This window comes from Protopterus annectens, chromosome 2.part2, assembly GCF_019279795.1.
Source record: "Protopterus annectens isolate FY-2018-M chromosome 2.part2, PAN1.0, whole genome shotgun sequence".
Classification (NCBI taxonomy): Eukaryota; Metazoa; Chordata; order Ceratodontiformes; family Protopteridae; genus Protopterus; species Protopterus annectens.
The window spans coordinates 373,814,034-373,836,602 of NC_056730.1; the positions used below are offsets into that span (position 1 = coordinate 373,814,034).

Genomic DNA, 22,569 nt, shown 5'->3' on the forward strand with positions numbered 1-22,569 from the left:
ATGTGAGATACTGCCAGCTATGCCAGAGGTAGGGCAGTGGATGTGTAACATATGCCAGCATAGCTAGCTGGAGTTGTGTAAAGAATTATGTCATTTGTGTATCAAACTGATTTCTACAGATGAGTGTGTTGAAAGTGTATTTGTAAAGCCGATTGTTTTTAAAAATATACCAGCAGTGGGTCCTGCTGGACAGAAAAGAAATGCACCTGTATGCCAGACTATATTGTAACTGTTGAAATGAATATATGGTAACAGAGGATACTGGAAGAGAAGAGGTTAATCTCAAACCAACTTGCGTTGAAAAATTGCCTGAAATTAAATTACCTGGTTTAGGCCATAAAGGTTGTATCTTACAGTTCTGATTGCAGCCAGAGATAAAATGTCTGTGAAAACCAGTACTAGGAATCCTACTGTATTGTCCTTAGGGGTGAACTACTTACTAACCTGGAAGGGTGGACGTTTTTAAAATGGGTTTATAGCTTCCAGATGCTATAATACATCTCAGCAAAGCTATATCTCTGTGTGTAGTGATGCATATGTGCTAAATTCTGGTAAAGTTTCTGTCAGAGGGGGTAGTGTAGGAACTAGAGTTAGATGACCAGATGTATGTGATGTCATTCTGTAATCCAGTACTGAATTGAAGTTTTACTACTAGATGAGACAGAAGCTTCAGAGCAGTCTGTTTTTGAAACCTGGCAAAGAAGGAAGACCACTTACCCACTTCATGTTGCCCTACTTTAGTAAGTAACTAGGGAATAGTAATTCTTTAGAGCAGTCAGGAAAATATAGTGAGATTAGTTAAGTATTGTTTTTCTGTATGTGTGTGAATCTTTCCATCTGTTATTTAATATTTCCTGTGATTGAAACTCCGGTGTTTGTTGTAAATAGATATTTAATATTTTCATGTTTTTTATTATTAAATATATTTAAACTTTTCATTGTGGCTGGTCTTTTAGAGAGTATTTTAACCTTTGGGAGTACTTATATTTATTTGGTGACACTATGGCCGCTCCTGAAAGCCTTGCTGCATTGGTCAAACACTGCCATTTGTATTAGTATTAATTTTACTCAGTATAATTGGGTACCCTTGTAAAAGCCTTAGAGTAGCCGACTTTGGAGTGTTCTAGTGGTGTTGGAACTACTGTATAGTCTGGGCATAGCGGATAAGTATGTGCTAGCCTTTCCCAGGTGTGTGTTTGTGAAAATCAAATCTCAGAGAGCGAGAGAGTGTGCGTGTGTGTGTATGTGTGTGTGAGAGAGTGTGTCAGCTTCTTGGAGCAGGGGTACAGATCACTGGTTTCACAGAGAAGTGTGGTGGAGGACTTGGCTTGGAAGACTTGGCAGAGGACTCAGCTATACAGCTATGTCAGTGGAGAGTCTTATTTTCGGGACCTGGAGAGAGAGAGGGGGGGAAACCCAGCCCCAAAACTGTGTGTATGTTCCCCCTGTGCTCTTAAGGGAAATTGCACTTGGTGCAGAGAGCTGTATCTGGAAATACTGTGTGTACCTATTTTTGTTCCTAGTGAACGACCATCACCAGTGTCTGTGGTGAGGATTGACACTCCTTGATCACTGGCCCAGAGGAGCAATGTGTCAGGGACATCATTCCTAAGACTGATTAGGCTGCATAGTTCTGATAATCTGTCTTTACAAGAGCCAAGTTCTTGATGTGTCAATTTAAGACCTCTGAAATTATTTTTTAATCTGGTGATGTCTTATTATTTTGGTATCAGTAACGCTGTTTACTGCTTTTACTGAGTATAACATTAAATCTGTTGATGTCAGTCTTCATTCATTCTTGATTGGTGAGATTGGTTCCGACCTGTCAGAACTGACTCTGCCGTTGCACATAGCCCGTGCCAGACAAACTCTTGAGCTAAGGCTCTACCCACAGTGCCTCTCTCTCGGTTACCTCAGATCTCGTTTGCCACATAGAAAATTGGACGCATCAGCCTTTGCGCCAAATGCTTTAAATTTCTTCTTCTAAACTGTTTTGCTTAGGATTTTTGGCTAAATAGTTTTGTGACTTAGTTGTTTAGTGAGTGACTGGGTTTCCGACAATTCTACCCACCCTCCTTTTCAACTTTTCAACTTTCAGTACCTTTCCCTTTACCATCGCTGGTATCAGGCCTCCTCCTGTCTTCTGTTACTGTTTGTAATCTTTAATAACATTGTTGGTCAACTTTTCAACGTTCAGTACCTTTCCCTTTACCATCACTGGTATCAGGCCTCCTCCTGTCTTCTGTTACTGTTTGTAATCTTTAATAACATTGTTGGCTTTGTCTTTTCCTCCTTTTACCCCTTTCTGCCTTTACCCGTTTGGGTATTTTACTTATACCATTGTTTGTATACTAAAAAAAATTCCTTTTTCTGTCCTTCCTCTTTTGTGTGTGTGTGTGTGTGTGTGTGTGTGTGTGTGTGTGTGTATTAGTGACAAACTAACCTTTCAGTATGTCAGAAAAGCAGAAGGGGACATCTTGATTTAAACAGTGTCAAGACTGTGGCAGAAAGATGCCCAATTCTGATGGGCATCTTTCCTGCATGTATTGTATGGGTGCCCCTCACTTGGATTTGACTTATACTATTTGACAGGGCTTTAGCACCTGTACCTTAGCCAAAAGGCACATCAAACTTAATTTGAAAGGCTTATTAAAATGTCCCTTTACTGAAGCCCTATCTAAGTCAGAGACTTCAAAATCTCCTAAACCTGAAGTAAAGCAAAGAAGCCACTCTGTGCCGACCTCTCCTATGGCACATGAATCTAAGTCACAAAAAATGCAGGTTGCGATGGTTTCTTTGGAACCTAAAGCCAAGGTACCGAAATTGATAGTAACTTCTCTTACAGCACTGAAAACTCCTCATTGGTGCCGGCAGTCATTGAAACGGCTCAGACAAAAGTCTCTCTGATACCGAACACTGCTTCGGTGACAGCGATCTCTTCGGCATGACAATAGTTTCTGTTCGGTCTCCATTGTCATCTCATTTGGTTCCACAATCTCCATCCATGCATCAACCTGTGGTGCCGAAAGTTGATTTACCAGTTATTCCCATGACTAGATATTCTCCTTCAGTAGACCCCTTTTTGGGTCAACAACCGAGACCATTTCTAGATGGGTCTGAGTCCCCTTGGAAAATGTCAGTCCATTCCTTCACGAGTCTCTCAGAATTGGACTTGGGCAGATTAGTGGATCAGCTTTTGGCAGCCAGAGGCCTCCCTGCACTGTCACAAACCTCTCTCCCACCCGGAGCTGAGGCTTATTCTCCAAGGACTCCATCAGTTTATTCTCCTTCAACTTCATTTCAGGGCTTGCAGCCCCCCCCGCTTCGACTTTCTTGGTGCCATTTACCTTGGTGCTGACGGTGGATCTCACCTCGGTACCAGAGTCAACTCTGTGGTCTTTGGCTGTTCCTGATCTGTTGCACACCCAGTACTGTGGTTTGGCCGTCTGCTCCGAGATCCTTGGACCGGTTCTGTTCATTTCCACGGTGCCATCTACGGCTGTCAGGCCCATGGAAGTTTCGAGCTCTCTCTCAGCTCCTACCCTGGGTGGTGTCTTGTCGGAGCAGGGTGTGACCTCTGTTCCAGTGTTGTTTTTCTCAGTTCCTGGCTCCCATCCCTCTTCGGGTGGGCCTGCCTTCCAGGTTATGGAGAGCTTTGGCCTCAGGCTACCAGCTGGTTCCATCCTTGTCGGAGTGCCATATTTTTGTTTCCTCTGGTTCGCAGCTGTCACAATCTATGTCAGGACAGCAGGTACAAGAGCTGCAAGACAACCTGGTTCAGGGCCCCCCTTCTTCTGAGTCCTCCTCAGAACCTCCCCCTGAGGAGCCTGTAAGAGGACATGCAAGTGGAAGCACCTGGATCTCCTGAAGAATCTTTCACTGAAGACACAGATTACGATGAAGGGGAAGGGTCCCCGCAGTCACCATCAGAAGATGTCTCCTTGGGAGACATCCTAGAAGTTTTGAAACAGAGGGTTGATTGGAAACCCTCAAACCCATCCTCTGGGGAGTGTATGTTTTTGTAAGCTTTTCATGCCCGTCGTCCTACTTTTTGGGTGGCCCCGCCCGCTGATGACCTAGTTAAGTTGGTCATTCAGCAAACATGGAAGGCTCCTGACTCCATAGAGCCTATTCCCCGGAGACCAGATAAAATTATTTCAGCCCTGCAGGATCATCCCCATTGGTCGAAGTGTCTAGCAGTGAATGCCATGGTGATGACAGTGGCCACCAAAAAGGAACTGTCCGACAAGAGAGTAACTATCCATCCTCCTAACCATGAATCTCAGACGATGGATAGATTTGGGAAGCGGGTCTTTGCTTCATCGACCTTCGCTATTCAGTCCTTCAACTTCTTGGCACATTTTACCAGACTCCAAAGGGATCTGATAACTGAGCTTTCAGACACTGTTGCAGGAGCAGTATCTGATGGGGTTTGAGATAAAGTAGCCTCTCAGCTTGCCAGACTGGAGTCCATCTCAAATTCGTCCATGCGGCTTATTGATCATACAGCCAAAGGGACGTCTAGAGCAGCGGGTACAGGCGTTGCTATTCGGCATCACGCCGGGATGCACTTGTGTGATTTCACGGAACACTTCGTCTTCCTTTATCAATGGTACTTCCTTGTTTGGCCCAAAAGTCAGAGACACACTAGCTAGGTGTGAAAGAGGGAAAGACCCTTTCTGCTGTGGGTGTTCATTTTTCTGCTCCTGAACGACCTTAGTCCTGGAATCGGAGGAGTGGAAAAATGTGGATCTGGAGTAGGGACTTAACCTGTGGGTCTTGGATTCGATATCAGATCTGAGACGGCAACTATTTATACAGCTATGGATCTGAGCTTCTAGCTCCTCCCCTCACCCATAATCCCCTGCCAACCCTAATTGACCTCAGATCTAGTTTGCCGCTCTTAGAAGAGACAGCTGGATTGCAGAGCTCCTGGCGACTGTCGGATAAGTTTTAAGAAAAACTTGTTAAAACAGAAAATCTTTCTTTTCTTAAGTAGTGTGTGTGTTTAGGATCCCCTTTGGTTAATTTTATTCTTTTTTAGTGTATTTACTCCCCTCACTGGTCATAGTGTGTGTGTTATTTGTGTTTTGGGGCCTGGTGTGCTTGTGTAGTTTTTTCTTTCTTGAGAAATGTCTGAGGCCCCAAAGCCCATTTTTTCTAAGTGCACAGAGTGTGGCCATAAGCTTTCACCGGCGGATGGCCACACTCGGTGTGTTCGGTGCCTTGGGGTTGAACACCTGTCCTCAGGATGCACGATTTGTGCAGGGTTCAACCCCATGGCACTGAAAGAGCGGAGGTCGAAGCTGGTCCTGGCGGGACTTTTGCCCCCCGGAGTCTGCTTCGGCTTCCGCTTCTCCCGTGGCACCTCCCCAGCCTGTGGTGGTGGCCAGTCCTGCCCCCCTTCCTCCAGTTGGGATTCAAGCTCCCACTAAAGCGCCGGAGGATAGGGAGGCCAGGAGGGAGAAACTGAGGGAGAAGCACCACAAGCGCGGGCCGAGGCCTCCGCTTCGGCCCCCCCCAGCTAAGCGGGCTTCTCCCTCCACGGCTTCCAGGTCTCCTCCTCCTCGGCTCTGATCATCTTGCTTCTCCCCGGGACAGGAGGAGGAGATCCGATCTCGCACTCCAGGCCTGCCTCGGTGGCCTCGTTGAGATCCACCTACAGCCTGTCTGATGCAGACTTGGACCGGATGATGAGAAGGTTCATCCAGGCCCAGCTGCAGATGGGAGTGCTCCTACCCCCCCCCTTCGGGAGTTCAACACCCTTTTTTGCTCAGATACCTCCTCCTCCGAGCCGCTTTCCGGGTTCGGAGCGCTTGGAGCCGGGCAGCGTTGGAGCCGGGGGTGGGTCGGCGCCGACGGTACTTGGTGCTTCAGATCCGACCCTACCCCTCGAGTCTTTCGGTTCCATCATCGGATCCGACCTCTCGGAGCCATGGCCCGAGTTTCGGATCCGAGGGATTCAGTGTGCCTTCGGCTCCATCCAGGTCGGAGCACACTGGTCCCTCGGATCCGACCGTCTCGGCACCGGTTCCGATCCCTTCGTTGGATCCGACTGGGAGTCAGCTCTCAGAGCCCAGGGAGAGCAGCTTCGCCTCGGCCTTCGATGTAGTGGAGAGGGCTCTGTCGAACATCCAGACCCCCGGCCCTTGTCTCTGCTCCGCCCTGCACTCCCTCTCTGCTGGGTCAGGCTTCCATCACCCGGCCACAGGGACAGCCTGCTTCGATGTCCTAGGTTGTTCCTTTGGAACAGGACCTAAAGGACCTTGCTGGCGAGACCTCCTCGGACAGCCCCCCCCCCCGAGGAAGTGCCTCGCAAGCATAAGTGTAAGAGGAGGCACGTGGACTCCCCCGAGTCCCTAACAGAGGACACGGACTTGGATGAAGGGGAAGGCTCCACAAGATCACCCCCTGAGGATGTCTCCTTTGGAGACATCATGGAAATGCTTAGGCTCAGGGGGGGGTCTGCCCCCAAGGCTTCCTCCGAGTCCGTGTTCCTGGAGGCATTCGAAGCAGGCCCGTCTACCTCTTGGGTGTCCCCTCCGGCCGACCCCCTGATGGACCTTGTGACCACCAGGGCGTGGAAGGAGCCGGACACTGTGGAGCCTATTCCCAAGTGCCCGGATAGGATTTTGAGCCCCCCCCCCCCAGACCGGCCCCACTGGAGCAAGGGTCCCCCTGTAGATGCCATGTTGATGGCGGCAGCCACTAAGAGGGAACTAGCTCAGGAGAGCCCCTCGGTCCATCCTCCGAGCAAAGAGTCTTGCTTGATGGATCGCCTTGGGAAGCGGGTATTCAGTTCAGCGACCTTCTCAGTAAGGTCTCGGAACTACACGGCACATGTCATCAGGATGCATCGCGATCTTATTAAAGAATACGCTGCCTCCCCTCGGAGTCCATATCGGCGTAGGAGAAGCAATTGTACTCCACTCGTATGGCCACTCTGAGATCTGTTTCTAATACCTCTATGCGGCTTTTGTCTCACGTAACTGAGGGAGCCGCTAGAGCTAGCGGAGCGGGCCTAGTTATGAGACGCCAGGCCTGGCTCCAACATTGTGACTTTGCGGAGCCCTTTAAGGCGTCCTTTGCAGATGCCCCCTTTGATGGTTCTGCCTTGTTTGGCAAGACCGTTCGCGAGACACTTGTCCAGAGAGAGAAGGACGGGAAGATGTTGTCTGCTGTTGGAGTCCGCTTCTCTGCTCCCCAGAGGTCCTTTTCCAAGAACCTAAAGGGACAGAAGAAGATGTGGTTCCGGAAATCGCAACATTCCCAACCTGCTCCGGACAACCAGTCCTTCCGTGGCAGAGGAGGACAGGGAGGACGCCGCCCTAGAAGCAGAGGGGCACCGAGAAATTTTGGGTCCAGAGAATCCTTCTCTGATCGGCCCACGCAACAGCCCTGAAGGGTTGCCCGACTGCTCCACTCTGGAAGCAGTCGGGGGCACTTCTCGAGACATCTGGCGGCGTGGGAGTCCATTACGTCAGACCACTGGGTGCTTCATATTATATCCAGAGGTTACAAAATCCCTATGCTTCATGTACCCAGACTCAAACCTCCCCTATGTACCACCCGATCAGAGGGAGGCTGCAGCCGCGGAAATCCAGCAGCTGCTAGAAAAAAGGGCCATCCAACCCGTCCCCCCAGACCAGCTCAGATTAGGGTTTTACTCCAGGTTCTTTCTGGTGCCAACAAAGACGGGGGACCTGAGACCAATTCTAGACCTTTCCCTCTTGAGCCTGTCAGTAACCAAGGAGAAATTCCGAATGGTCACTCTTCAGTCCATTCTCCCCCTGTTGTGGGAGAATGACTGGATGTGCTCAATAGACCTCAAGGATGCGTACTACCACATCTTAATGGACAGACAATCCAGGAGGTTTCTCCGCTTCCAGCTGGGAGCCAGCCACTTTCAGTTCAGGGTCCTTCCCTTTGGCCTCGCCACAGCCCCCAGGGTGTTCACCAAAGTTTTAGCAGTGATAGCGGCCCACCTGAGACTTCAGGGAATGCAGGTCTTCCCGTACCTGGACGACTGGCTCCTGACCGCCCCAACAAGGCATCTACTCTGCTCAGCCAGAGATTTTTTTCTTCGCCTAGCCCCCCCCCCCAGTTAGGCATCACGATCAATATGGACAAATCCTCCCTTGCTCCGACACAAGTGATGGACTTCATAGGGGCCAGGTTAGATACGAGAAGTCTACGAGCCTACCTCACTTCGGAATGACTACAGAATCCCGGATGATCCTATAGGGTGGCCACGCGCATGACCCACGCCAGACTTAGGTCAGTGCGTGCCGCATGGTCCTACGCAGTAGCCAGTTTAGTGCGTTGGCGCTCTAAGTTTCTGAAGTCAGAGGCCTCATCAACCGTGTTGGCACGGTATGGCGCTAGGAGATATTTTGCTTTTCTTGCGGTTTCGTTCTGAGATCTTCAGGAAAAGTGAATATTTGTTGTTCAGGGAAACAGAAGGTTCATACAGTTACTATACTTTTTGTATACCTTTGTATAGCTAAATTTCATCACGCTGTTGGATGCCGCTTTTGTGCGTGTGGCATAAACGGGTTATTAAGAGAAGGTTAGACTTTTGTTGCCTCGCTGGGAGCCTGCGTTTTGGATAACATGCCGCCGGATGTCTACGCGCCGCCAAAAAGGCTTGAAGGAGTTATGTGTTAAAGTTTGTAGTGAATGCTCGGCAGTTCCGTAAAAGCGCAATTGATGCGCAGCAAAGCCCGGAGGTTTTGCCAGGTGTTTCTTGGAAAGGTGGCGGATCTTTAATTCTGAGTGATCCGGAACCGCAGGTGTTTCCAGCCTGTTTCTTTGAGGTGGCTGTTCTGTTTTCTCTTCCTACAAGGTGCATAGAGCCTGAGCTTCAGGTCTAAGCAAGGCTTTCTCTTACTAAGCAGGTTGAGCCTGAGTTGGATTTCCAAAACTGTTTGGCTTCCTTCTTGCCCTAAGTAAGTATGCTTAAAATGGTAGAGGATTTGATGCCTATGGGATTTTGCTTAGTTATGCCCTCCGCTTAAGGTGCCTGGCCTGACCTTGATTTGACAGTTTTAGGCAAGTCTGCTTGGAACTGAGTCTTGCCAGCACCTGGGTGAGCTCTGCAGCTCTGAGGTCTGGATGGAGATGATCAGTTCTTCAGCCTCTTTTTTCTTTGATGAGGAGGGATCAGAGACTCTTTACGGCTATACTCCTGCATCTTAAGCTAACCCTCTTGATTTTTCTCTGATGGAAGATTCTGGCTTAGAGCTTCCCTTCATTTTTTATTCCTTTCATAGGCCTTAGAGTTATACCCTGATCTGAATGTGTTTAAAGATGTTCCTGGAAGCTTCTCTGAATCTTATGTCTCCTTGCCAGAAATCCCTTTAGCTGTACTGATAGGGATTATAGGGGTAGGTAAGCCCAGGCAAGAAGCTCCAAGTAAGTATCAGCCCCGAAAGCAAAGGCAGGGGCCTAGCGTATGCCCCTTGCTGTTAAAATCCCAGTTCTCTCCTGGATAAAGGGGCCTGTTCTTCCTGTCTCCTCTTGTTGAGAAGTGTATACTTCTTCTTGGGAGTGTGAGGTAAGGTGTTTGTCAGTTGCATATGCATCCAGAGAGATTAGATTCTTCACAAAGAGAATCTAATCCTTGCAAATGGCAGTAGCTGACATTCTCTGGCAAAGAGCGTGTGTTAAGTTGGAGTTATAAATTGTAGTGGGTTGACAATCCTTGCAATGTGGTTTTGATGCCGTGCAAAAACAGGAATTGCACATTGCCACCGATGTTGTTCCTTCTGAGGCAATGTCTGCTTGTGCTGTTTGGTTTAGCTGAGCTAAAGAATTGGTGGCTGGATGCTCCCTTGCAGCAAGATGTTGCTTGGTTGTCAGGAAGTTTTCTTGGTTAAATGGATGACAAGTTCCACTCTATGCATGGAGCAGTCTTAAAGAAATATACCCCAAGTTTAGTAATTTCTGCCTACTAAGGATTTTTTTTTAAGGTGCATTTCCCAGTTAGTAGAAATTCTAGACGGGTAGGGGCAGAGCTCACACTTTTGGTGAGGCCTAAGGGGTAGTGATCCTTAGGCGACAAAGGTGAGTGGGGCAGGGCCTAGGGGTTGGGACAGCTCAGACTTCTAGTGCCTTTAGGGCTGCCAGTGCATTCTCAGAGCAGAGCAAGCACCCTGAAGGCTGTTTACTTTGCTGAAGTCTTGGGATTTAATTGCACCTCAAGGAGGAAGCGGTTCTGGATTCAAACCTCCACGGGTTACACAGATTTATTCTGGCCTTCTCTTTCTGGGAGAAGCTCACCCAGAAATTTCTCCCTCTTTCCTGCCAATGGACTTCATTCCTTGGCATGCCAGACATTCAGCCTCAAATACATTCATTCAGCAAGAGCCTGTGCCTCCAAGGGCCTAGATAGGAACAAATTTCCTATTCTTCTGCATGTGGAAAGTTTCCTGCACCAATTTTGCCCACTGTAGAGACAACAAAGGGATTTGGACATTCCTAAGTCTTTTGATGTTTATATAAATAAAGCTTTTTAGACCACAAGCAAAGAGGATCACTGGACAGATCATCTGGATGGCTTTCTCTGCTGCTGAGCAAAGCCTTATAAGACTAAGTTGCAGGAAGTATCTGCGCCCTTAGCTGTAAATTCCTCACAAGCGTTCTCTTTATATTCTTCTGCGCCAAATAGAGTAAATTGCATCTCTAAAAGGTTCTGATTACTATCAACAGCTTTTACTATTTCTTACTTCCGAAGAGAGGTCTATCCTTACTTGACAGATACTTGGATTCTCAAATAACTCCAAAAGACCTCTCTGCTGGGCATTGAGTGGCGAAATAAAATCTTCTCTAGGCCAAGGTATTCCTGTATGGCTGTTCTATGTGGAGTCTAGTCTTATGTCAACTCAAAGATGTTCTGGGTGTGAGACTGAATACAGCAGCCCAGATGGCCTTTAGACCCGGATAAACTAAACAGAATCTTTTACTGACCTTCCACAAACTATCTCTTCACAGCAGCTGCTTCCACTTACCTTCCATCAAGCCTTACCTTCATTTCATCTTATATTCTGTTTCTAGCTCAGGCCAAAGGGTGCATGAGGAAGCCGTGTGGCCTCTGGGCCAATGCTTGGACACAACTGCCTGCCATGATTTGGACACCATTAAAGTATGGTCACTGCCATTCATTTTTGGCAACAGCAACGAGAGGACTGTCACCTAAACACACTGGATTCCTGTGATCCGCCAGAAGGCCAGTCGAATTTTCTCGAGGAGCTGACTGACCAGGGATATTGCTTGGGAACTAGTGGGATGCCAAGTGGATAGCATTGCTTGCTCGCCAGAATACAGCTCTAACATATCAACATGAAGGACCTTTGTTACTACGGGAGTTACTGATAATGGCTTCTGCTGACTTCAACCTTTATTGGCAGGTAAGGAAAGTAATAGACAACACAACAGTCATGGTGTACGCTTTCAAACAACAAGAACACATCATTACCCATTTGAACAAAACAATGAACATAATTCTAGACGGCGCTCAGGCAAGCAACCTATCCTTCAGGCAAGGTTTCTGCCGGAGCACAGAACTCCTTAGCAGATGTCTGCTAAGCAGACAAACCAACTGGATCTTGTTGAGTGAAATCCGATCCTCATGTATTTCAAAAATTGAAACAGATCATGGGGAAATCCAAAATTAGAAAGATCATGGGGAACCCAGAAACCGATCAGTCCAGCTCACAAAACTAAGGGTTTCGCTGCTTTTTTTTCACACAGCTTGGAAAGTTGGCTCTCTTTCTTTCTTCTTGGAATGTCCTTGGATCCCAGTTCTCTCTTTCTCTTGCCTCTCAAAGCAAAGACTCCTTGGCAACTTTCTAGGACAAGATAAAGGCAGCCAGATAAGCACCAGTCCAGATTGGCTCCTGCAGCACTGGTATTGCCTCCTGACTGTCTGGTAAGGATTCCACACCTTTTGTCTAGGAGGGGAGATTCCACCACTGCCTGCTCAATGTCACGGCCTCTACTTGTCATGTCAAGCTTGTCAATATTCTCTTCTATCTACCTTCGCTCAACAACTTTGAAAGACAGTTTTTCTCTAAACTTCCTAGGAAGCAGAAGAATGTGATACAAGGAAGAAAGGAAGAAGAAAAATGGAAGAAAGTGTACAAAGAATCAGTAAGCAAACATATTTTGGAGTATAGCCTGAATGTTTTTTGATGACTGAGCCAATTTCTGAGTCTTCAATATCTTACTGATTGTGATTCTCTTGCTCTATAGATTTATCTCTAAGGTTTTTCATGCTTCATTATGAAGATGTTTCTATTTTTGTTCAGAACCATTGTTTTCGCAATTTTGTTATCCATTGTTCAAGGTGTTTCTCTTAGAGCTCCCTGCATTGAGAGCCCTACCCTGCTTCTCTTTTCCTCACCTCCTTACCCAGGCTTTTGAGCCTCACCGGCTAATCAACCCTTTTCAATTTCTACTGCTGAATTGAAATAATTTTCTTGAACAGGAATATTTGTTAGCCATCTACTCTGCAAGAAGGTTTTCTGAGTTGCAGGTTTTGGTTTTCCTTATAGGTTTTGGTTTTTTTCTGCAAGGATAGGTCCTTTTTACTGACCTAATCCTTTTTTATGCCTGGGCTTTAAACCAAACTATTTTTTAAACTATTTATATTCATCCCCAAAATAAAGGGAAAGAGATTAAACATAAAAAGGATTTGCACACTTTAGGATTTGTACACATAAACAAATTAAAGTTTTTTTAGCAGTCTCAGCAGTTGTTTTATTTCTTCAGCAGTTGTTGTTTTTTTTTTGCTCTTTGTCAAAGGTGGGCATTGTGTTGCAACAAAAACAAACTATTTCTAGTGGATTGGGTTTTGCATTGATATTGATTTTTCATCAGGATTGAGAGATTCCAATCATATTAGGGCCCACGGCTTCTAGGTAGCATTTCTAAGCATTTCTAACTAAGGTGGCCATGGAAAGATATACTGAGGCAGTTACTTGCAGTGCCACTTTAAGCTGCTTATATCACTCCTCCTCTCTCTAGTCTTATTAGGGGTTTTGCCACAGTTATTTTTTTTTGCAAGGCATGTTATCAGTTCCTGCTTCCTTATGATTTGCCTCCCTCCTCTCTGCTTTTGGGATTACACAGTTAATGGGCAGCAATGTATGTGAAGGAAGAACATAGCTTTTGTTTTTACCCTACCATAAATGTAGATGTGTTAGGATCCATTGCTGCCATGTAGTCATACCCTCCCCCTCCTTCCCCTTTGTTTAGGGGGGGTGTTGTGTGTGTGGTAGGTTATCTTCTATTTTTGTATATATTGTACATATTTTTGGTGGTATGTTTGTGTTTTTTTTTTTTGGCCTTATCTTTCTTTTCGTTCTTTGACACATCTGGGGCAAGAAGACTGAGGATATGATGTCAGTCATGCTGCGCATAGTACGTACTGGCGTGCGTCCGTGTCATGCCGCTGCTCCCCGACGTCAGCCATATACTTACTTTGGTATTCCGACTGGACAATGGACTACCCCACCCAATAGGACTGCAGCAATGTGGATCCTCGAACATCTACATTTATGGTAGGTACAAAACTGAACTTTTACATGTGTGGGCCATCCTCCAATCAGAAGCTCCACCCGTGGAATTGGTCCCGAGGGCACTGGGCTCTATGGCAGCGGCAATTACACTCCTTCCATGCGCTCGCCTAAACATGAGGGTACTACAGTGGACCCTTCAAGTACAACGGTCCTTCCAGCTTCTTCCTCTCAATCACCCTATCTCTGTCAGCAAGGCTTGCAGGAGGGTCCTGTTATGGTGGCTTCATTCCCCAGACCTCCATACAGGTCGCCCCTTCTGCGCTCCACCTCCCCTCGTCACAGTGACCACGGACACTTCTCGCCTCGGGTGGGGGGGGGGGGCATTGCTCAGGCAGAACAGTCCAAGGCACATGGAACGACTCAGAGACCTCCCTGCATATCAATGTTCTGGAAATGAGGGCAGTGCTGTTGGCGTTGCAAGCACTTCACAACCTTCTTCCTGTCGGAACCATTGCGATACAGACGGACAACATGTCAGTTGTCTGGTATATCAACAAACAGGGGGGAACCAGGTCTTATCCTCTCTGGCGAGAGGCCATGAGAGTGTGGGAATGGGCGATCTCCACCAACCGCTTTCTGATCGCAATGCACATTCCGGGATGGTCCAACATTCTGGCAGACAAACTCAGCCGCACTATTCTTTCCCCTTACGAGTGGTCTCTCAACTCCCGAGTAGCGAAGCAGATTTTTGCAAAATGGGGGCAACCCTGCTGCGATCTTTTTGCCTCTCCCTCAAATACGAAATGGGACAACTTCTTCGCCCTGATTCCCCCACCAGGGGAAGCCCCAAGAGACGCTCTAGTGCATGCTTGGCCGCCCGGTCTACTTTATGCCTATCCTCCTCTACCCCTGATGCTAAAGATGTTACAGAAAGCCTCTCGGTTGGGGAGCAAGATGATCCTCATTGCCCCATTCTGGCCTCGACAAACTTGGTTCCCTTACCTGCGGTCTCACTTGGTGAATTCTCCCTGGATTCTGGATCCCAGCCCGGATCTGATCTCCCACCCATCAGGCTTACCGACCCCAAATCTGGACAACCTGAAGCTGACAGCTTGGCTGCTGCAGTTCCACTCTTAATTAGGACTCCCGGTATCTCCTCACCAGTCAAAGCCATCTTGGTGGCAGCGCATAAACCTTCCACCAGGAAGATTTACCGCAGTAAATGGAAACGCTTCTCCGTCTGGGCGGAGCATCATAATTTGGACCCCTTCACTGCTCCGCTAACGTCTGTTTTGTACTTCCTTACCGGGCTTTTTCAGCAAGGGGCTAGCTGTTCGACAGTCAAGGTACAATTGGCAGCCATCTCCCATTACCATGTAGGACACGAGACAGGTCCTTTGATGTCAGCTAAACTATGTAAAACCTTCCTGAAGGGTACTTTTCTGCTCAGGCCCCCTATCAAAGAAGCCATACCCGCTTGGGACCTATCGCTAGTTCTTCAGGTCTTGACTGCTTCCCCCTTTGAACCAGCTGCCTCGGCTGATCTTAAATACCTGTCTTGGAAAACGGCATTCCTGGTAGCCATCACTTCTGCGAAAAGAGTTTCAGAACTTCAAGCTCTTTCCGTAAAACCCCCCTTACTTGTTTTTTCATCAGGATAGTGTACCTCAGGACCAATCCATCCTTTCTACCTAAGGTGGCCTCAGAAACCAATATCAATCAGTCCATCAGTCTTCCTGTTTTCTTCCCTAATTATCAAAATAAAGGAAAGTACAAGCTGCATTCGTTAGATGTGCACAGGCAGCTACGTTTCTATATTCATAGGACTGCTGGTCACAGACAATCTGATCAGCTGTTCATTTCCTTTGCCAAATTCAATGTAGGTAAAGCCATTTCAAAGGTCACCTTATCACACTGGATTTCCCAATGTATCCTTCTAGCTTATGAGGCTTCTGGGAGGCCCGCACCTCAAAGGGTCCGTGCTCACTCCACTCGCTCCATATCTACTTCTACTGCATTCAGATCTAGAGTCCCCTTGGATGATATTTGCTCAGCAGCCACTTGGGCCTCATCTCATACCTTTATTAACCATGACAAACTGGAAGTCACTTCCAGAGGGAGAGCATCCTTTGGCTCCGCAGTGCTCCGGAACATCCTTCCATGATGGCCGCCCAAGAATCAGGTAGCTGGGGACTCTGTCCCACAGGTTGCTGACAAATGAAGTCCCTACTCCAGATTAAGAAGTTATGTACTCACCATAACGTTCCATCTTAGTAGGTGGCTTCATTTGTCTGCAACCATCCCCCCCTCCTTCCCCCTGGCCTTCAGAAGAGTTAGATGATGGTATTATTCCTGCCTTTTCCTGTTGGGATTACCTTTTCAGGTATATAGGAGGGCAAACTTGATCTGAGGTCAGTTGGGGTTGGCAGGGGATTATGGGTGAGGGGAGGAGCTAGGAGCTCGGATCCATAGCTGTATAAATAGTTGCCGGCTCGGATCCGATATCGGATCCAAGACCCACAGGTTGCAGACAAATGAAGCCGCCTACTCAGATGGAACGTTATGGTTCATAGGTTCATAGGTTCATACTAGGCTATCTGCCCTAGGACATTTATAAGCCTAGCCAGAATGTGTTTGGCGTTCGCCACCCATTTTAAATTTATTTTGCTCTGCCCTTTTTCGAGGTTAGTATACTGTGCCTCTGTCTAACAGTGACACAGGAGTGATACCCGTGGTAAACCTACGATCTCCCATCCACTCATCAAGATTCCTCTTGAAGAGAGTCAATGAGGGACTCTGCCTAACCTGGACTGGGATTTTATTCCAGAGTGAAGTGAGCCTCTGGGTTATGAATCTGTCCCTCCAGCATGTCCTATTTATTTCAGTGCTGAGGTTCAAGTCTCTCGAGTTCGTAGCTCGATGGGATTTGGATTTTCTGAGGTGCAGCATGTCCATTAATTCCGGGTTGGACATGGCTTTATACATCAGGCACAGATCGCCTCTGAACAGGCAGTATGCCACTGAGTAGAGCTGGAGTTTCTTTAACCGGGCAGCATATGGCATCTGTTTGAGCCCTTTGATCCTCTTGGTGAGGTACTTTTGGGGTCTTTCCAGTTGCTGCAGGTGTCTGGTAAGGTACATCCCAAAGGGCATTGTACTCAATTATGGGCCTGATGAGGGATGAGTAAAGAGGCACAATGACCTCCCTTGATCTAGATGTGAATCCCTTCATGATTAGCTGGGCTATATAAAATGTTTTTCTAACCACTTTGGCCACGTGGTTGTCAAATGAGAGATTGCTATCAACTTGGGTCCCCAGGTCCCTAATTACTTCTTCTGTACTTAATGGATTACCACCCATGTGGTAATTTGTGGGCACTTTGTTTTTGCCAAAGGGGATGACTATACACTTGTTGGCATTTAGCTTGAGGCCATGGCTCTGGCACCAGTTGTCTGTTTCTATGAGGCCCTTTTGGAGGATGCTTGTGTCGGCTGGAGAGTCTATTATGGCACCCAGTTTGCAGTCATCTGCGAACTTGGTCAGCCACAGTCCTTCCGTGTTGGCCTGTACCTCCGAGAAATATATACCGAACAAGAGAGGTCCCAGGACTGAGCCTTGTGGGACACCACTTGTAACTGGTTTGGAGTCTGACATGGCTCCAGCAATTCTAACCATGTGGGTTCTGTCCTTGAGCCAGTTTGCAATCCATTTAGTGACATAGGGGTTTATATTTAAGCTGGTGAGCTTATCTATAATGCCCAAGTGGGTATTGTATCGAAGGCTTTTGCGAGGTCCAGGTAGGCTGTGTGGACCACCTTCCCCTCGTCAATGGCCTTGGTGACTGTTTCAAAGAAATCAACCAGGTTTAAGAGGCAGGATCTGCCCTTAACAAAGCAAAACTGGGTAGGATCCAGTGTCTGTAGGTCCCCACTATCTTTATTTATGAGGTCCATGATGATCCTTTCCATAGCTTTGCAGACCAAGCTAGTCAGGCTTATGGGGCAATAGTTTCCAGGATCCGTTGAGGCACCGAGAGGGACCACTGTTGCTGTACGCCACTCTTTGGGCACATATCCTGTAGTAAGGCTGAGATTGAACAGTAGTTTTATGTTTGGGTTTAGCTCTTCTTGGAGTTCGTGTTCATTTTTAAACATTTAATTTTGCATTTTTCGATCTTTTGTGCTTCTCGACTACTGTTTGCGCCTATATTACTGTTTTATTACCTGATTTTCCTGTTTTCCTGTGCCTAAATTGTTGATTGCACTTGTTGGCTAAAGTTTTACTTAAAAGTAACAAACAGGCTAATACACTCAAGTGTACCAGCCTTTGATAGCAATTTAGTCGAAAATCAAAGCATGTATTGTATTTTTTCTGTCTGTGTGCAAAAAAACCCAAAAAAAATACTTCTACTTTCCTAAACTTTCCTAGCTAGTTGTTCCAGTGATCAGATTTTGCTGATCCCTGGGCTTTGTATTTGGTTCCTGTATTCCTCCATTTTCTTGTGTGGCCAGAGGTAGTTTCTTTACTCACCAGTGGGAGTGGGGAGTACTGAGCTGCTTGTTTGTCCTCAGAGGAGTGGTTAGAGACAGCAACTAGTAATTCGTTGGCCATTTTGGGTCATTTCCTGTTTTTTCCAGCCCCTTGCTATAAAGCACGCGTTGGCGCGCTTTAGCGCGGAGTTGCCACTGTTGCACACAAGAGCAGCGGTTTAACAAGGTTAAACTATTCGGGCTACCTAAATTCCACTCTTCAATTTTTCCCTTAAAACTACCTTCCTCGAACTGTACTGCTGATCTAACCATCGTATCCTATAACTAAAAAATTCATCTCTACTTGATTCCCAAGTAGACTATTCTCTGTCTGTAAAGCCTAGCACTTGCTCCTACAGTACTTTCACCCTGATAAAGCACTCCTATTATAGATGGTACTCCACCAGCCTAGAACCCACATCCCCCGGAGTCTTTTGTAAGTTTTTTTTATCTATTCCTTCTAGCATGTCGAGGGATCAGTTGCTAGTGTCCTCTCCTGCTCAGCTGGTGAACCTGGGAATATTGAGGCAATGTTACAATTGCCTCATGTACACAGACAACCCTCTCCTCCTCCCACAAAACACAAATACATGCGAGAGATGCAACTATACGGCCAAACCGGAGGCTGAGCTCTCTCAACATAGGACTGGCAAGACCAGACAGGAGGAGAAGGTAACCACACACACTACATACCCAGTCACACATAGTACCATCACAACTTCAAATCATACACACAATCACACAAAGACATACTCGGAGGCTCTGATCAAAAATCTACCAAAACAGAGGCCACCAAAGCAGACACCCAAACAACTACCACCTCAGGACCCAACACATGCAACACATAGACCACACAGTCAGAGTGTCAAACAGTCACAGCCCTTAAGGCCAAACACAATGCCAGACACTCTCGTCATTGGTGACTCCATAGTCAGACACACTGACGTCCCGCTCACCAGACTGAGTAAGGAGAAGGTCACAGTAAGCTGCCTGTCTGGCGCTAGAATCCGCCACATAACGCAAGCACTCAGGTCTCTCAACAGCAGGTACAAGTACGACTCAGTCATTGTCCACGCTGGTGTCAACGACCTGAGACGTACCTTCTTGGACTACATGAAAAGAGACATTGAGGAGCTCTCTGATTATGTAGCCCAGGCAGGTATGACCCTGACCTTGAGCAGTATCCTACTTTCACCTAGAATGATGCCACAATACAGTGATAAGATGATCAGCTTTAATAATTGGCTTAAATTCTGGTGTCATTCAAAGGGGATCCAATGTCTGTCTGCCTGGGATGACATGCTGGACAAGCCACGCTGCTTCGCAAGGGACGGCTAGCACCTGTCACACCTGGGCTTTCGGATATTGGCAAAGGCTCTTGCCACCCCCATAGTGCCTTTTTTAGGCAAGGCTCAAATTCTAAACCTACCACCCTAGAACACAAAAAAGGAAAAAAACTAAGGGTAATGCTGCTCAATGCCAGAAGTCTCAATCTTAAGATGCACGCACTCGAGGCCCTTCTCAGTATGGAGAACATCGATGTCTGTGCTGTGACAGAAACCTGGTTCAAGGCTCCTGAGAGCACCCCAGCACTATCATATCATGCGTTCCAGCCCCAAAATCCGGACAACACCAAGAAAGGAGGGGGGTGTCCATATTCATAAAGGACACCCACACCTCAAGGTTGGTGGCAACGCACGATGCATCGGAGACCATCCAGGTGCAACTAACCATAAGCAAAACTGCTCTGCAATTTGTAGCATGTTACAGGCCACCCTCTCAAACTCAGGAACCTCACATGGCCTTCCTGAAAACACTAGAGGGGATAAATGTATCTCCAAACACCATCATACTAGGTGACTTCAACTACCCTAATATAGACTGGGAACACTACTCAAGCCCAAACACTCTAGTTGTTCCATGGCATTTGAGTTTATGAACTCCAGGAACCTTTGGGCTAGTCACCATCCCCACAAGAGATGAAAACATACTTGATCTCATCATCACGAACATGGGACCACAATGTTCAACACCGGAAGTATACCCCTCACTTGTGAGATCAGATCATAAACTAATCTCGCTGGAGGTCCTCATCCCGCCCCCACCTGAAATAAAAAAGACCACAGTGAAAAACTTCTCAAAAGCCGACTTCACACTTCTAAAAACTAGTGTGGTCTCCTTTAAGGTCCCTGATCCGGTGGTAAACATTACTCAAATCGCTGAATCACTAACAAATGCCTTCTACCAGCACCTACAGGACTGCATGGATCAGGCAATCCCAAACAAAACTAAGACTCTTTGTACCAAAGGCAAGCGTCCAGTCTGGTGGACCCCAGCCATAAACAAGCTCTATAACAAAAGGAGGAAGCTACTACAAGATAGAGCAAAATCCTTGAAAGGTAAGACACCCTTGATCATTATAAGTAAAAAACTAAGAGCTCTCATAAAATCATCCAAGGCAAATTTTGAGAGAAAAATCCCCAAGGACTCAAAAGACAATCATAAGGCCTTCTTTAGCTATGTTAGAAACCTAGGAGGAAACTCCCAGATATGCTCAGAATTAGTTCAAAATGATGTGAAGATTACTGAACCTACACACATTGCCAACATACTGGCTGACAGGTTCAGTGCTAACTTCTCCCCCCCCCTCCCCCCCAAAAGGAGAGATATCTATACCAGAGGATTGTAGCCCCCCAAACATCTCTAACGCCCAGGTGAGAACTGCTCTCAAAGGCAAAAAACACAGCATCCATGGGACCGGATGGTGTTCCCGGCTGTGTACTCCACAAACTCAATGAGGAATTAAACCTGCAGTTAGGACAGCTGTTTAATCTTAGCCTCACCTCAGGATACGTACCCAAGGAGTGGCGCACGGCGACTGTGGTCCCACTTCACAAGGGCGGTGCCTCCACCGACCCTGGAAATTACTGTCCCATTAGCTTGACAAGCCTTATATGCAAAGCCATGGAGAGGATCATAATGGACCTCATAAATAAAGACATAGGGAACTTGCAGACTTTGGATCCAACCCAGTTTGGCTTTGTCAAAGGCAGATCATGCCTTTTAAACTTGGTTGACATTTTCGAAACAGTCACCAAGGCCATTGATGAGGGTAAGGCAGTCCATACAGCCTACCTCGACCTGGCAAAGGCCTTCGACACAATACCCCACTCAAGTATCATCAAAAAACTCATCAGCTTGAATTTAAACCCATACATCACAAGATGGGTTGCAAACTGGCTAAGTGACAGAACTCACAGGGTCAGAGTTGCTGGCGCCATGTCAGACTCAAAGCCGGTCACAAGTGGTGTCCCACAGGGCTCGGTCCTGGGTCCACTCTTGTTTGGCATCTACTTCTCTGAAGTACAAGCAAACACAGGAGGGTTATGGCTGACAAAGTTTGCAGATGACTGCAAACTGGGCGCCATAGTCGAAAACACATCTGACACAGATATCCTTCAGAAGGGCCTCACAGAAATGGATAACTGGTGCCAGAGCCATGGCCTAAAGTTAAACGCCAAGAAATGCATAGTCATACCCTTCGGGAAAAACAAGGTTACCCCCAGCTACCATATAGGTGGCAATCCACTGAGCACAGAAGAAGTTATCAGGGATCTGGGGACCCAGGTTGACGGTAACCTTTCGTTTGACACTCGCGTTGCTAAAGTAGTTAGGAAGACCTTCTACATTGCCCACCTGATCATGAAGGGATTCACATCTAGATCAAGGGAGGTCATCGTCTCCCTGTACTCATCACTCATTAGACCTATGATTGAGTACAATGCCCCATTCGGAATGCATCTGACCCGACACCTGCAGCAGCTGGAAAGGCCCCAAAAGTTCCTCACCAAAAGGATAAAGGGTCTCAAAAATATGTCTTATGCTGCCCGACTGAAAGAACTCCAGCTCTATTCAGTCACATACCACCTGCTCAGAGGTGACCTGTGCCTGACATACAAGGCCATGTCAAACCCAGATTTGATGAATATGCTTCACCTCAAAAAAATCTAGATCCCGCAGAACCACAAGGGCGGGAGACTCAAACCTTGACACGGTTATTAATAGAACGTGCTGGAGGGACAGATTCATCACCCAGAGACTCCCTATGCTGTGGAACAAAATCCCGGTACATGTGAGGCAGAGCACCTCGCTGGCCTTGTTCAAGAGGAATCTTGACCAATGGATGGGAGATCGCAGATGTACCCCAGGGATTACTTCAGTGTCACTGCTTGACAGAGGCACAGCAAAATAATAGGCATAGTTTTCTTCAAACTAAAGGGGTGGCGAAAGCCACATAACTATGGGCTAGGCTTATCAATGCCCTTGGGCAGATGGCCTAGTATGAACCTATGTAGGACGCAGCCCGGGACACCGTCTGGTCCCATTGATGCTGTGTTCTTTGCTTTGGAGAGGGCGGCTCTTACCTGAGCATCTGAGATGTCAGGTGGGCAGCACTCTGCTGAGATAGATATTTGCCCTTTTGGTGGGGGGGGGGGGGGAGAAGTTTGCGCTGAACCTG

The 22,569-nt window shown here is 47.2% G+C and overlaps 1 protein-coding gene across 1 annotated transcript in view; it reads left to right on the plus strand.

The window, feature by feature from the left end:
- Positions 1 to 22,569, plus strand: part of NDUFS4 (NADH:ubiquinone oxidoreductase subunit S4) — an 849,665-nt gene that overhangs the window by 628,645 nt on the left and 198,451 nt on the right. The gene's annotated exons all lie outside the window — the stretch shown is intronic.